This window comes from Talpa europaea, assembly GCF_964194135.1.
Source record: "Talpa europaea genome assembly, chromosome: 7".
Classification (NCBI taxonomy): Eukaryota; Metazoa; Chordata; class Mammalia; order Eulipotyphla; family Talpidae; genus Talpa; species Talpa europaea.
This window is the reverse complement of record NC_140074.1, coordinates 106,352,852-106,367,087: the sequence shown is the minus strand read 5'-3', so window position 1 is coordinate 106,367,087 and position 14,236 is coordinate 106,352,852.

Genomic DNA, 14,236 nt, shown 5'->3' with positions numbered 1-14,236 from the left:
GGTGAAAAAGAGGAAATTTCCATAATCACAAGGTATTTACTAATCACAAAATGAAAACTAGCAAATTTACAATGGAGAAAACCCAGACACTGATTTAATGAAATAAAGTATAAATGGTGAAGCAAATGTGGTAAAATATTACTATTTACACCACAGAGAGATTCTTTTCATTTTACAGTAGAAAAGACAAAGGCACAAGGGAGGATTTGTTGACATTATTGGTCAGCAAAGAAGCACAGGACTAATTTCTATCTTTGATCTCCATCTGTGAAAAGCCCAAATCCCACAAAGGCTTCCAAATGAAACATTTATCTTTGTAAGGGGTAGAGAATCATTAGTGAATCCAATAAATAGAATTGATCTATCTAAAGAAAACCTCCCAAAGGAAAGACCCAAATAATAAAACATCAGAAGAATGTTATTATCCTGAGTATAGACTGTAGGGATGGGAGTTAGTTGCCCATACTCTAGGAATGCCTAATCAAGAGTGTCAAATTATATTTATAAAGCATTAAGAAAACACCTTACAGACTTCAAAGCCATAAAACTTTTCTGTATCTTGAGGGGTTCAAGTCAGCATCTTGTATATTCTCTGCTTAAAATAATTATCAGTTACTAGCCTGCATATTTTTTAAAGGGCTATTCTTTTAGTGAAGCAGAGATGATGTCTGGAGAAGCTTTTGTTGCATGTCAGTGTTTGCATGATTTACAGTATAATTAACTAGTGCTGTCAGACCAGCAAACCAGGTCCTTTCACTATATCTATCATGTTTCCAGCGACTTTAGCCCCGCAACTCTGCTGGGAGGAAATACCTCCTCCTTAGAGATATAAAAATATTGTTTCTGGTCATTCCCATAGGCAGAATGTGGTCTATTCTGAAACACAGTTTTTTTTTTTTCTTGATCTGAGGGATTTTCCCCCCTCTATTGTTTTTGTACATCATTACTCTTGAAGCTAAATTTAATCAAGTACATAATTCAGTACATACTTAAATTAAGAACAAAATTGAATACTACTCAGGATGAATATTTTCACTCATTTGGTATAATCACCAGAACACATACGTTAAGATATAATTGAAAGACATACAGAGTCTGGCAACTCAAAAAAATCTTAAAGAAAAACACCTATGTGAACAAATAGGTAATAAACACGATCCTTAAATCGCTACATTAATCTTCATATTTAAATCCCTACTTTAAATCTCTATATTATAACCTTATTAGGTATCTTTAAAACTTCCAATGTGTCACTTTTGGCCCATTTTTATTCTGTAAGTCTGAAATTGTATCAAAATTAAAAGTTTAAAAGAAATTAAAGCATCTGAGGAATTTATTAAGCTACAGCAAGACAAAGCTTCTAATCACTGTATAGCAAGTTCAATTCTGCCTGCCACTATAGCAGACCAGCTTATAAAAAACCATATTTGAGGGCCTCCCCTGGGCGCAGCGGTTGAGCGCTGGGTTGCGAAGCTGCCCGCAGCCTCTGCAGCGCCGGTTCGATCCCCGGCTGCTCCCCGGCCACCGGAGGAGGGTCCCGCATGGCGCGCAGACCTCTCCTGCCGCCCGCTGCTCCCCTCAGCAGTGTACTTCGGCCCTTCTGCCTGCTCTGCTCCCCGCTCTGGCTCTGGTGAATTCTCTCACCCTTCTGCACTTCTGACTGTACCCAGTGCTTGTATAAATAAATAAATAAATAAATAAATAAATAAATAAATAAATAAAAACCATATTTGAGGAGGAGTAGAAGGAAAAAACTTAATATTAAGTATTTCTTTGAATAAAATTTTAACAATATTTTGTTTTGGGAAAACTGTAAACTGATTGGAAAAATTTTTGACAGAAACTTTTAAAAACTCCCTATGAAGTATCAGAGACAAATTCTGTGTTTCTAGTTGTACACACGTACACACACGCACACTGTTGGATGAAGAATTCAATCCCAGAAGAACAAAAAATAATAGAAATAAAAAAGTACAGAAATGAGATCATTTCTGTTTTTTTCCCCGATGACAAGTTTAAATAGAAACCAATGATTATGATGATAGTTATAAAGTATTAATGTTACTGATGCACAGGCATTCTAAAATTGTTTCTCATATCACAAAAGAATAAGATCATTGACAAGAACTGTCTTAGGTAATGACAGTTGACAGATATTTGTTTCTGTATTAACTCATTTTATATATAACCCTATGTGGTATATACTATTATTAGACTCAGTTGACAATTGAGAAAACAACTCTCCCAAATGTTCCTGATGAACTGTGCTCTTAGCGTCTTAGCAATTTTTTCATGGCTACTCAGGTAAAAATAAACACCCAATAGGGCCTCCCTGGTGGCACAGGGGTTAACGTCTCAGTGCTATCAAGCTACCCACAGCCACTGTGGCATGAGCTCTATCCCTAGCCAGGGAGTGGACACACATGGCGCTGCAGACCTCTCCTGTCTCACCCACTGCTCCCCTCAGCAGTGTATTTCAGTCAATCTGCCTGTTCTACTCCTGTGGTGAATCCTCTCATTCCCCACACCTCTGGCCTGTACCCAGCTTTTGTATGTATTAAATAAATAAATAAATAAATAAATAAAATATTTTTAAAGGAAATACCCAATAATTCTACTTATTAAGTTTCCATATACAACTATCTTAGCACATATTTATGACTTCACAATTTGATAATTGTGGCCATTTGATAATAGAATACATATAAATTAACAGAAAATTTTTCTTATTTTAAAATAATTTCCAGCACTTGGTAATGGGATATATGAGCCTGTTGGATGCTACACAGTTTCTCAAACCTTGAGCTCAGATTGAACACTGCCATACTCAATTCTATTCCATACTGATGTTTATTTATGCTATTTTTTTTTTCCTTTTTCTTGCTATCAGCCTTGCTGACACTCTACCCACCTGGACAATTTCTGATACTCCTCACCTCTCTCCAGTTGTGACCTCCAGGGATGGGGTTGACATTAGTATAGTTTAGAGCTTCCAAGTGATTCTTCAGAGAAGGCCCAAGAACAGCCATTCTCACGTGTGATCCTTGGACCGTCACACCAACCTCTCTTGTTAACCTGACAGGAATGCAAATTCTTCCATCCTTCCCCAAGTCCACACAGCAGAAACTCTGGTATTCTAACAAATAACTCACAAGATCTCCAGGAGGGTCTGATGCCTGCCCATTTAAAAACCACTCCAGTAAGTCCTCACTTCATGTTTTTGGATTTGTGGATACTGTGACTTTAAGTGAAATGACGAATAACAAAACCACTTTGAGCAGGGGCTAATTGATATAAACAAGAGTTTAGTCCCTGCTGCATATTTCTGGTCACAAAAATATAATCAAACATCTAAATAAAGACCCCAAACACCTTTCATATAAACTATCATTTGTATTCATTTTCCAACCCATTTATTCCAGGGTAGGGTCCCACGTGCCCAGAGTCTAGGCAAGGCCCCTCCCTGGCTGGGATGCCCTTCCATCACAGAGTGGGCATATACACACCCGTAATCCCTCAGCTGGGGCAACTGAGACATGCCCATGAACCTCAAGTGCACATCTTTGGGAAGTAGGAGGAATGTGGGGACAACATGGGGACCATCTAGACAGAGGTCCCACCTATTGCTTTTTCTCATCAATGTTAGAACAAAACAGAGCTGAACAAAAGACTATTATTCTAGGACCTGCTAAATGTTAGGGAGTCTCTTAGCTTCAGCATTACTAACAGTTAGGTCTGGGTACTCTTTCTTTGATAGGGAGGGGACGGATTGTGTGCAGTAGGCTGTTTATCAGCATTTCTGACTTGACCTGAAGTATTTCGCTATTGTCATAGCTACTGCAGAGAAACCCAGCTCTACAAGAAAATGATGGTTTAATTTTGGAACTTAATCAATCTTGTACTAAGAAGTCATATGATTTCTGGGCCTCCCTGGTGGTACAAGAGGTTAAGTCTTTGAACTATGAAGTTATCAACAGCCACTGCATCACAAGTTCAATCCCTGGCCAGGTAGCTGACCCACATGGCACAGCAGGCCTCTCTTGTCTCACCCGCTGCTCCCGTCAGCAGTGGATTTCAGTCAGTCCACCTGTTCTGCTCCTCACTCTGTCTCTGGTGAATCCTCTTACCATGCCACCCCCCGAACCTCTGGTCTACACCCCAGTCTTGTAAACATAAATAAATAAAATAAATCTTGAAAAAAAAGAAGTCATACGATTTCCAATAGATGTAGAGTATCAGTGTGTTGCCTTGAATATTTAAAATATTCTATGTTGCCTCAGGGCTTGTTGCTGTGGCACGCTGAGGTGCTTTGGGGCACATGTTGAGAACTGTGGGTCTAACAGAATTGTTCATTAGTTTTGGGTACAAAATTCTTAGGGAAAAATCAAAATCAGATGGTCATATCTGATATTACCTTATCAGTGTGAATGCTAACAAATGGTACAATCAATATTATTAAACGCCTATCTTTTAAATGTATGTTTTTAAGTTTGTTTTGTCTGATTGTTTTTGAATTTTAATTTTGCAGACAACAAAACAGAATCATCCAGGATGAACAATAAAATGCCAACATCATGTAAGCTAAATGTAAAGGCTTACACTTAAGGTAGGAAGCAGGACAGTGAATGATATATATTATCAGCTGATAATTTATATAATGAAAATATATCACCAAGTGCATAGGGTGAACTCAGGAATTTTGAAAGATTGAACCCCTCTTTTAAGCAAATGCAGTACTTCAATTTTTGAATTTTCTAAACTAGTATATATACAAGGGGTTTGATTATTTTACAAATGACTGTTATGTGAGAGTCCTCAGTGTACTTATAACATGATGTGTTTCATTGAAATTAAGATATATGACCAACATTTTTGAACACATTATTTTTAAAATATCTCTCTGCCATTCACATTGCATTTTGAATTTCTATGTTTTGGGAGAATAGGAAGCAAAACACTCATCTCCTGGTTGTATACCATGGGAAAGTGAGGCACAGAGAGAGACAATGAGTTTATTTAGCTTCATGCATTGGATATTAGAAGGCATCCTCTACTCATCTGGGTTATAAAATTTTTTTCATGTAAAAAAATGTATGGCATGCTAGTATCTAACAGTCATAGTTTTTCTTCACAATAAGGTGGTGATCTCTAACAATAAATAAAATCAAACATGCTCACTTCTTTGTATTCTAGTTCATGTATGTGATTTTTGCCCAAGTATTTGTCAGCTCTGCTGATGTAGTCAAGCTATGCCAGTATATAATATTCAGTGAGTGATATGATTGAAATAGACTTCAAAACAGATTGGGGGAAATGCAACTCCTGCTTTACTCCTGCATCCTAAACGAAGGGTATACTTTGACTCATTTAACTTCAGCTTCTGTTCATACCATGAAGAACCAAGAGTATGTCATTTCACTTGGCCATCAACATGTTATGGCAGACTGGCCCAGCAAAGCTGAGGTTCCAGAGCATTCAATAAAACACGCCTGACACATCTTTACAAAGCTATTCTACTGTGGTCCTATCTTCCTTGGGGCCTCTGTTATTTTAATGATGGAGAAATTCTCAAGCAGTACCTCCCAAGTTCAATTTGGCCCCTTCCTCTCACAGTTCAGGCTGAGTGCCTGGAATTCTCTCAGGTAGAAATGAAAGCATTTCTCTGGGTTTTTAGGAAAAGCAGGGAACTTTCAGATAATCCTGACAGATAAGTGGTCTTTTTATGGGTCTGAATACCCAATCTATTGTTGTTCAGGTGCCCTAAACTATTGTCTTTCAGGCTGTGAACCACAGTTCACTATCCAAAGGTTCATTTAAATATCATAATGAATTGGCAGCAAAAAAGAGGATGGGGAGGAATGTGAAAGGACTTGTATAACAAAGAACCATAAATCATCTCTGGTACAGTGGCCCCCTATCTCTTAGCCTGTGGGCTTGTCAGAGGAGCTGCAGGGAGAAATTCAAGAGGGAGCAGTTTCTTTCAGCTGAAGGGCTGCAGTGTCCTCCAAGCCAGCAAGGCCATTTACACTCCACCAAATGCTCCCTGAGGTATCATTCACTTGCTCATTTAGAAAATTTCCCTAAAGCAAATGCCTACTGCATGCAATGCATTATTCTAAAGGTAATATTAGAGAAGGGAGGGGGAGGGGAGGAGGAATGGAGAGCCAAGATGATCACATAAGGCGCCTGCCATTACTATTTATGTGCGTCTCCTCCGTGTTCTCCATAAAGCTGTCCCTGTAACCCTTCATAGGAGCTAGTTTCTTCCTTCCCGACATTCCTCTAAACCTTTCTTTGTGTAGATAAGTATCTTTCCCAGTAAATTTTTAAAAAGATTTATTTTATTTATTTATGCATAAAAGAACTGGGGTGTAGGCCAGAGGTGTGTGTGGGGTGGGGGGAGAGGACACACCAGAGACAGAGTGGGGAGCAGAACAGGTGGATCCATTGAAATACACTGCTGAGGGGAGCAAAGGGCAGGTGTGCTGTGTCTAGTGGGTTGGCTCCCTGGCAGGGGATCGAATCCACATTGCAGTGGCTGGTGATAACTTGATAGCACTAAGACTTAACCCCTGTGCCACCACAGAGGCATGCTCCCTCACCCCCCTCCACCCCGCCCAGTAGATTTTTTGTGGCAATTATCACGGAGTGGGAAATGAAAAAAACATGGACTCTGGGGTCAAACATATCTAATTAGAATCCTAGCTCCATCACCTGTTAGCCCTATGTGATCTGGATTAATTTCTTAACCCCTCTAAACCTGTTTCCTCCTCTATAAAATGGGGATAAAAAATAGTTTCTACGTATTAGAACTTCATAGGGATGAAATGAGAGAAGGTATGTCAGCATTTAGAGAAATACCTAGAGGGGTCCTCCCCGGTGGTGCAGCGGTTGAGTGCTGGGCTGCGAAGCTGCCCGCAGTCGCTGCAGCACCGGTTGGATCCCCGGCCACCGCCCCTGGGGAGTGTTCCACATGGTGCGCAGACCTCTCCTGCTGTGCCTGCTGCTCCTCTCAGCAATGTATTTTGTCAGTCTGCCTGTTCTGTTCCCTGCTCTGGCTCTGGTGAATTCTCTCACCCTCTCGTGCTTCTGACTGTACCACCAGTGCTTGTATAAATAAATTAATTTTAAAAAAATACCTGAAGGGTAGTAAGCATTCGGGAGTGGTTAGTCATTGCTACTAGGTGCTTTACATTGATTGTTTTACAGGTGAAGAAACTAAAGCTCATAAAAATTAAATAACTTAGGTATATTATAACTTGCAGGAAATATGGAACTTACATTTAAGAATTCTGGAATCACATGTACCTCATTCATGTTCCTATTCTACCATATACTGTTTTTATAACCCCGAGCAAATAGTTTTCTTTTTAATTTTCATTTTTTTAAGTAAAATGGAGACGATAATTGATAATATCTATCTAACTCTTATTATGAGGATTAAATCAGATGACGTATCTAAGTGCTTGGCATATAGGATGTACTCAGAAAACAGTAGCCTCTATTATTACCAGGCCAGTGGCAGGACAGAGGCTAAATCCCATGGATCTGCCTCCCAAGTGTTTGTCCTTTTCCAACAAACTCACGACCAGCCCCTTTGCTCTTTGCTCTTTGAGCTGAATTCTAAAGAGCTAGCAGATGGAATCCACACCTAGAGGGCTTTTTTCAAGAGCAGTAAAATGAATTTGTTAATTATCCTTTTTGATGATTGCTTTGTATATTTATTTATTTATTTGTTTATTTAAAGATTTATTTATTTATACAAGAACTGGGGTACAGGCCAGATGTGCGGGAGGGCGAGAGGTTTCACCAGAGACAGAGCGGGGAACAGAACAGGCAGACTGATGAAATACACTGCTAAGGGGAGCAGTGGGTGAGACAGGAGAGGTCTGCCACACCATGTGGGTTTCTCCCTGGCCAGCTGGGATCCAACCCACAATGCAGAGGCTGCGGACAGCTTCACAGTGCGATGCTCACCTGCCTGCGCCACCAGGGAGGTCCCTGCTTTGTATTTTTATAGTTGCTTACATACCCATAATCCTGAACTAGCTTTCTCCTTTTAATCAACAGTTCCAACCTCAGAAAATAGCCAACATCTCAAAGGAACCTACCTTATCCCACAAGGGCATTTCAAAACATTTGCCTTTGAAAGAAAGCATCATCCCAGAGAAAGCTTTACAGGGACTTCCAAGGAGGAGAAGGATCAAAACTTAAGCTTGTAGAATGACACCCAAGCAGAAAGGAAAAGCAAGAGTTTGCCTTCTTCTTCCCAGCAAGTCCTACCTTGGAATACTTCCCCTCCCCAATCCCCAGGAAGAGCAAGGACCCAGCCTAGGGTCAAGGAGTGGTGACCAGGTTAGCAACAAGGGCAACAGAGGGAGGAGACAAAAGAACAGAAAGTGGAAGCCGCTGGCTGAATGCCTGGGCATGTTTCTATGCCGAAAGAGAATGGTGGGACAACGATTCAAACTGAGCAAGAGGAGGGTGGAGGGGGAAGAGGACAGCTAATGGATGGGGTGGCCCAGCAGGGGTAAGAGGTCATGAGGGCACTCAGCAAACTAATTGGCCACTCTGTGCATATTCACTTTCTGCTTCTAGCCTACAGCTGAGCCTTGAGAGGAAACCCTGGGGTTGAAGCGGCTTTATTTATTTATGTTGGGAGACTTGAGGCCAACTGTTAAAAGGCAACCGAAACTGAAAAGTGAGATGAGAACCCTTACTTACTCCAGGAACATGTGACCAGGACAGCCTTCTGCCACAAAAAAAAAAAAAAAAAAAAAAAAAAGCCAAAGATTCTACTTCATTCATTCCCTTCTGCATGACTACATTTCTTCTTCATCATCGTAACCATTGTCATCATCATCATCTCCATGTGTTAACTGGATGCCCCAAGAAATGTTATGCTGGGCATGTCCCATATGGGAAAAGATTATAGATAGATACCTTGAACTTGGAACATAAATTATCAAAGTGAGACCTAGGCTTTAGGGATCATCTAGCCTAGCTCTCCAGCTTCCTATTTAAGAAAATGAGGAAAGTAGTTTGCTCAAACTCACAAAGTAAGTTGCAGAAGAGGGAACAGAGCTTAGATCTTCTCACTCTCAGTTTGGAGATTTTCCCAGTGATTTTTCAGAAACATACTAACTCTGAAACCTGTGCAGACTGGTGGTGTTGACAGCTCATCCTCTGGGTCAGACTGCCTGGCTTCGAATGTTACTCCTAGCTCTATAACCTTAAAATAGTTACTTAATCTTTCAAAGCATCAATTTGCTCATCTGTTAAAAAAAAAGTTTTATGTAGATTCAGTGAGATAAGTGCATGTAAAGTAAGCATGTGTTTAAATAAATGTTAACTATTCCTAACCTTACTGCTTTAGAGCCCAGAATAGACAGTCCATATGATAATAAACATGTAATACTTGAACACCAGTCCTGTCTTCCCATAATCTCCATGGTAACCCATTCCACGATGGAAATCCTCATTCCCCCTCAGCTAATAGACCTCCAAGGTGTATCAGGAGGGAAGTTTGGGAGTCCTCTCTGAACTTTCTATAGACAGAACAGTCCAAATTTGCCGTGACCTGACTTGTGATGATATAGGCAAAGGGCTTGGAACCCAGGCACATAGTAAACACTCAGTAAAGCTTAGTTATTGTTGTTGTTATTGCTATTGTTATCGTTGCAGATGTAAGACTGGTTACCCTTTGTCAGGAATGTTGTAAGGGAGGTTCATGGATCACATGGAAGTTGACCAAGAGAGGGCCTGAATTCAGTGAATTTTCAGTTTTGTGTCATTTAACAGAACCAGTTTGCCTAGTTCTCCCTAGAGTTCTGAAGCAGATTACCACTCTGGTACCACTGCAGATGGACTTTGGAACAAATAAAAATATGAAAATAAAAAAGAGACATAATCATCTATGCACATGGCTCTCCTATCCCCCTGTCTATTTTCTCCAAGTGGCTTTTTGCTACTTGCTTGCTTCCTTAGGAGTCTGGTGATCCTGGAAGTTTACTCATATTTAAGAGTGGGGTACTCCATCGACAGTCAGTGATCAAGATGGCATCAACAAAATGTTAGCTTTTATTAAATGTGGGTGGTATAGGCACCTGAAGGAATATGTTCTCTGAACTGCTCTGTGTGTATTTCATAAGTAAATGCAATGGGGCTTACGAAGGACATAAGAAGGTGTGGTATATATACACAATGGAATATTATTCAGCTACAAAGAAAAAAATGATGAAATTCTGCCCTTTGCAACAACATGAATGAATCTAGAAGGTCTTCTGCTAAGTGGAATAAGTCAAATGGAGAAAGACAAAAACCATATGACTCTACTCACATGTGGTAGATGAAGAAAAAATATGCATACACAAACAAAGCAAAAATAAACTCAGACTACGAGAGCAGAATCATGGTTCCCCAGAAGGGAAGGGGCAGGCAGGCAGGTGGGTAAATTGGACAAAGGCGTAAATGTGTGTTGTATGATGATGGATGAAAACTTGACTTTTAGTGACAACATAATGTAGTTTATATATTGAATAGATATTGATAAATAAGTCTGTATATCTGAAACCTAAATGAAGCTATAAACTAATGTGACTTCAGTGAAAAAAAAAGAAAGCCAAATATTTGTTTTCAGAGTGTGAGTCAAGAGCACAGTTTCTCTGGGATCACCACACGGGTGCAGAGGGCCTATGGACACGACACAGACAAGCACACACTTCACACTCCCACTTGCGTGATACAAGTCCCTGGAAACAAGGGGTAGCAGCAGATTCCTGGTGTTGTGGTTTCCATTCCCTACTACCTTGCTGCGGCCAGTTGTGCCCTGCTGGGATGGGGTGGAGCCTGCCTTCTCCAACTTTCCAGAGGGGTGTCCAGCAGCCTGGGGACACGGTTCCTCTCAGGTCTGGTCTTGGGCAGGCTGGGCGGGCTGTCAGGAAGGGCCACCTCACAGCTGCTAAGTAGGGTTCAGTGATCTAGTTTGGAGCCTGAGCCAGCTCCTCCAGTAACCATGCCAGGGATGCTTTCTTAGGTCAAAAGGGAAAGCATTGTTGTTGCCCCGTGGCCAGGCAAACAAGCAGCTGGCTTTGAAGTCCCAGGGCAGATTTGCTCAGGCTGGAGTTGGGAGTCTGAAGGAGAGGCCTATAAGCCTCCCCCCAAGCCTGGCTGTGTTTGTTAACTTCACCCGCCCACCCAGGCCTACCGTGTTTGATGTCTCAGGAGAAGAAGCAGGAGGGAGGCACCTTTTGGGGTCCTTCAAGTGACATCTTTTTCAATTTCTGTAGAGCCTGTTGTCCTGCCTGGGAGTAGGATGCAGCCCAGGCCGGGCCTCCCCGGTGGCGCAGCGGTTGAGCGCTGGACTGCGAGGCTGCCCGCAGCCTCTGCAGTGCTGGTTTGTTCCCCGGCCGCCTGCAAGGGTCCCACCAAAAAAAAAAAAAAAAAAAGAAAGAAAAAGAAAAAAGAATGCAGCCCAGGCCTGAGTCCAGAAGAGCCAGTGACAGGCCTGTGATGGGAGGAAGCACCTAGTCCCCTCCCTTTCAGGTGGTCTGTGGGGGTGTGCTTCAGGGCAAATTTCAGAGTGTGCTGCTTCCCTTGGGAACAGCTTTTATTCAGGGGGTGTCAGGTAGGAATGAACATCAAGGGAAGACTTGAAGAGGTAAAGAGGCGTCTAAAGGCTGTCAGTCCACAGACCTGAGGGTCCCATTTAAGAGTCTCTTCTTCTCTTTCCCCTCCTCCAAATGCCTCCCTGCCTCCTATCCAAAGCAGCACAGGTGGGCAATGTGCCTTCCCCTGGGGCAGCTCTGCTTTGTTGCCAAATTAGGAACCAGAGACACTACCCATCCCCACTTCCCACCCCCTTCACCATACCCCCAGCAATAACATGCACTGGGTGAGGAAACCTGGGGGTGGGAGAGAAACTTCTAGAGAGCAGAAGCCTGGATAAGACAACACTCCTACTGGCCTGGTTCACGGACATGTCCCAGTATTTTATTATATTCCAAAGCATGTTTGTTAACTCTCAGCCTGGGCCACATCCATGGCTAACTCTGCTTCTCTCTCTGTCTTTCTCTCTCTCTCTCTCTCTCTCTCTCTCCCCTTCTCCAACTTACCTACCCCCATTACCTCCCCTATATGCTACATTGCCACAATCACATGGGAACATTTCTACTAGATTCTCCACCCCCAACACTGCTTTCTGGTCTGTCCCTGCCTACCCTCTCCCCATGCCCCTGGTATGTTGCGATGGACAAAGAGCTTGTTTGTGATAAGACCTTGAAATCTGGAGTTATAAATCCTGCCAAGACGGCCCTATCTCTGCGCTAATGCTTGTGGTGCCATGGAAAGGAGGCTCACCTGGTTGTGACCCAGCCCCTCTTGCTCCCCTGAGTTCCCTGCTCCTCCTCTGCAAACAAGGGACAATGTGCAAATGGGAGCTACCTGTCTCAACAGGTGTGAGCTGGGCCTCACTTTCCTACAGGGTGATGGGGAGGTCACCCTCCAGCCCACCCACTCTGGGCATTCCTGTGATCGTGAAGGCCCCCCCTTCAAATGTGACCCTCCCTTTGGTCTCCAGGACCTCAGCTGTGGGAGGCCGAGCCCATCTCAATGGCTTTAGAAGTCCTCACTTTAGCTATGGAGGGCCCCAGCTGGGGAGCAGACAGCACCTGCATTGTCTGGGAGGGCCCTGGTGCTGCCTCTACTTAGATGGCTTTTTCGGGGGTTATTTTCTACATTAGAATTCCCTGCATAGTTATGAGTCCCTTGAGGGAAGAGACTGTTTCTTCTTACGTACCACTGAAGAAACAGGTATGTGTCTTCTCATGTATTACTGCCCAGTGACGACACAGACCGTAAGTACTGGCTGGATGACAGAGGCGAGTGCAGTCATATTCATCACCTGCAACTGTTTACTGAGGGGGGGGGTCTCACGTGCAGGGACTTCGCTGAGCAGTAGGAGGTACAAAAATTAACTTAATGCTGGGGGCCTCCCCTGGTGGCGCAGCGGTTGAGCGCTGGGCTGCGAGGCTGCCCGTAGCCTCTGCAGCGCCAGTTCATTCCCTGGCCACTGGCGAGGGTCCCAAAAAAAAAAAAAAATTAATGCCATTCCTACTCTCAGGGGCTCAGGCTGGAGTCAGGTCACCCAGCTGGAGGTCAGGGGAGGGTGCTGGGGCTGGGGATCCCAGGGAATCTGCTTTGGCAACCCAACTTTGTCAGTGAGTAAATTTAGTGCAGCTACCCTCAGACCCAGATACCCGCTGGTCATAGATGTCAGTCTATTCCAGAGTCAATCAAGCTGTTGACTCACCAACTCTCTGCATGTCTGCCTTTTTACCCTCCATGATTTCAGTATCCTTGTCTCAAAGATGTAAGAGTAAAAAGAAAGAATTTCTCAACCCTTTAGCCCTGGAAACAAAGGAAGGGAAACTTGCCCCATCGGGTCCCAACTAGAGCCACACCTGTTAGCTGTGCCCCATGCTATTTGTTTTGGGCTTCCCACAAATTTGAGGTCAAAGCTGCTGCTGACCCAGGAGGGAGGAGGTGGAAGCATCTATCTGGAGTCCGGGTCATCTCAACGTGTTTCTGAAACCTCCTCTGTGCTGATCACTGTGAGGGCCATCAGGGAGAGAGGCGATAATAAGGAGATATAAATCCTCCTCTCAGATGGGGAGCAGAGAAGGGCAGCAAGTTGACCTGTTGGGGTGCTAAGTGAGCCCTGATGATAAGAGGGGCTGTTGTTGCACCAGTGCCACTGTCTCATAAGGGGGGGGGCGCCTCACTGCATGGAGTAGGGGTCCAGCAGCAGGTGTGGCCAGTGGGGGCACTGTCAATGGGTGGCACCTCCTGTCTGGTCCTGTTAAGCCAGTAAAAGGCCACCAGTGAGAGAAACAGAATTCACATTTCTCACGGTGCTTGGGGGTTTAGATCACTGCAAACTAGATGTTTCTTTGAAGCACTATATTTTATCTTTAAAATGCATGTACATTTAGTATTTTTCTGCCATTATCCAGCAACTTTGCTTCTATGTAAAAATGAAATTAAAATTACTTATCTCTGAAGAAAATTGGTGGTGCAAGAAGATGAACTACTTTTTCCTGCAGGTTTTTGTACCTCCTGGCTCACTGCCCTGAACTCCAATTTGAGAAACATGCCTTTTAGGATATCAGGTTTACACGCATGTTTCACCCTAAACTGAGCTTCTAGCACACTTACATGACCCATACCCTTGATCCCA